Genomic DNA, 3111 nt, shown 5'->3' on the forward strand with positions numbered 1-3111 from the left:
TTCCGGAAGATGTTATCATCTAGCAAGTTTTTGAAGGAAGCATAGGACTATGCCTATCCCAGTGGTGTCTGCCCAGGTCTCCTCTGTGCTCAAACACCATGCAAGGCTTCCTCACTCCAGCCGGAAGCCTCAGCACTTAGTGTGGTATTCTAGGCTTCAGTTCACCTGTACAGACCATCTCCCAGCTCTCCCTCACTCACTACCCACTGCAGCTACTCTGGGGTTCCTGGTGCTTGAATATGCTGTGGGCCTTTAGGAAGAGCAACCTTGCTCTTGTTATGCTGTTAACTTAATGAAATCCTCTCCAACATTTAAGGCCCAGCTCTGATGCTCCAACTCTAGAAGCCTCCCTTGATCCAGCCCCATCTAGAAGTGACCCCCTCAACTTTCCTCTGAGCTCCAATAGACTCTCCTCGTCTGGGCCCGCACGTAACTCTGGTCACTTTCCACCTTATTTTACAGATGTTGGTTGGCCTCGTCTCCCCAAGCTGTCTAGAAGCTGCTTAAGGGCAGGCCCCACAACTGGTTGGTTCATCTCTATGTCCGCAGTGCAAAACGTCGCATCTCTTAAGGCAATTAGTAAGTGTGCTGTAATGAATTAATTCATGTCCACCATGACAAAGAGATACTGGTCCGAAACGTGAATTAAGTAGAGATAGCTTTATCTCTTCCTTTCCATTCTGGGTGCCTTTTATTTTATTTTCTTGCCTAATTGCCCCGGCAGGAACCTCAAGTACAATGTTGAATAGAAAAGGGGGGAATAGGTATCCTCATCTTGTTCCTGGTCTTGGGGGAAGCACTTGGTCTTTCACCATTGAGTATGATTTAGCTGTGGGCTTTTTATAGATGCCCTCTACTAGGTTAAGGATATTCCCTTCTATTCCTATTTTGTTGAGTTTTATTATTATTATTATGAAGAAGTGTTGAATTTTGTCAAATGCTTTTTCCGCGTCTATTGAAATGATCATGTGGTTTTTGTCCTTTATTGTATTGACAAAGTGTATTACATTAATTGACATTTCAGATGTTAATCTTGCATTTCTGGGACATTTACCAGTTGGTCATGGTGTCTAATTCTTCTGATAAATTGCTGTGTTCTGCTTACTAGTATTTTGTTGAGACTTTTCTGTCTACATTCATAAACGAAATTGGTCTGTGCTTTTTGTGTGATGTTTTGGTCTGATTTTTGTATCATAGTAATACTGGCTTCATAGGATAAGGTGGGAAGTGTTTCCTCCTCTTCTATTTTTTGGAAGTTTGTGAGGAATTCTTCAAAAATTTGGTAGAATGTACTAGTGAATTCTGGTCCTGGGCTTTTCTCTGTGGGTAGTTTTTTGATTACTAATTCCATCTTTTTACTTGTTTCAAGTCATTCAGATGTTCTATTTCTTCCTGAAACAGTTTTACTACTTTATGGCTTTCCAGGAATTTGTCCATTTCATGTAAATTATCTAACTTGTTGGCATACAGTTGTTTATAGTAATCCTTTATAATCCATTTTATTTATATAAGGTCTGTAATAATCCCCCCTTTTTCATTCCTGATTTTAACAATTTGAATCTTCTCTCTTTTTTTCTTGATCCATCTAGATTAAGGTTTGTCAATTTTGTTAATCTTGTTGAATAACCAACTTTTAATTTCCTTGATTTTCTTGATATTTTTCTATCATCTATTTCATTAATTTTGGCTCTAAACTTTATTATTTCATTTCTTCTGCTTGTTCTAGGTTTAGTTTACTATGCTTTTTTTCCAGTCTTAAGATTATTGATTAGAGATCTTTCTTCTTTTTTGTAATGTAGGTGTAAATTTCCCTCTAAGCACTGATTTGGCTGTATCCCAAGTGTTTTGATATATTTTGTCTTCATTTTTATTCATTGAAAAGATTTTCCTAATTTGCCTTGGAATTTTTTTTAATTCAATGATTCTTTAGGAGTGTGTTGTTTAATTTCCACATATTTGTGAATTTCCCAAATTTATTTCTGTCATTGATTTCTAATTTCACTCCATTGTTATTAGAGAACATACTATATATGATTTCAATTCTTTCAAATTTATTCAAATTTGTTTTATGACCTAGTATATGGTCTATCCTAGAGAAAGTTTCATGTACATTAGATGAGAATGTATACTATACTTTTGTTGATTGGAGTGGTCTGTACATGTTTTTGAGGTCTAGCAGGTTTATAGTGGTGTTCAGAACTTCTGTTTCCTTGTTAATCTTCTGTGCCTCATAATTTTGTCTCTTCAATGCATTAGAAAATAAATGCTCCTTTCTTGTTTATTTATTTATTTTTATAGAGATTAGGGGGTATCACTATGTTGCCCAGGCTGGTCTCAAATTCCTGGGCTCAAAGTGATCCACTTGTCTGGGCCTCCCCAAATGCTGGGATTACAAGCGTGAGCCACTGTGCCCAGCCAATACATCTTTACAGATTAATTTGCTTGTTCCTTAGAGGTTTAGTTTTGGAGTCCTAACTATCGAGTTTGACTATCTAGACAAATGTAATCCTTCTTATAAGAACAAACTCTGTACTCCTCTGAGCTCTGGATGAATCTAACATATGAAATATTGGTTAAGGCTTGGAATGTAAAATCTTGGTGAAGAAGGGCTTTCTTACCTGATCCTCTTAGGGACATGTGATTCTTGAAGTGTGGTTCTAGATAAACCAGCCCTGAATCTGCTATTCAACCAAGCTGATGTTTTCTTCCTTCTCTCCTTTTCTCCTTGTTTCCTCCTTCTTTCTTCTCTCTTCTTCCCTCCTTCCCATACTTTTACTATCCTTTTTCCATCCAATCATTTATTTATACTTTTCTTCCTTCATATCCATTCATTTGTCCTTTCCTTCTTCCTTCCTTCTTTCCTTTCTTCCCTTCCTCCTTGCTTCTTTTCTTCCTTCCTTTTATTAATTCAATTATTCATCCTATTCTACATCCTTTCATCCATCTAATCTGTCCTTCTTTACTTCCGTCTATCTGTTCACCTTCCCTTACCTCCTCTCTTCTCTCACTGCCTTCTTTCATTTCTTTCCACTCTCCCTCCCTTCCTCCCATCTATCCACTCATCCATCCATTTTTAGCAATAAAGCACCAGGCAGGACTCAAACTACCTGA

The sequence above is a fragment of the Pan troglodytes genome, chromosome 4, assembly GCF_028858775.2.
Source record: "Pan troglodytes isolate AG18354 chromosome 4, NHGRI_mPanTro3-v2.0_pri, whole genome shotgun sequence".
NCBI lineage: Eukaryota > Metazoa > Chordata > Mammalia > Primates > Hominidae > Pan > Pan troglodytes.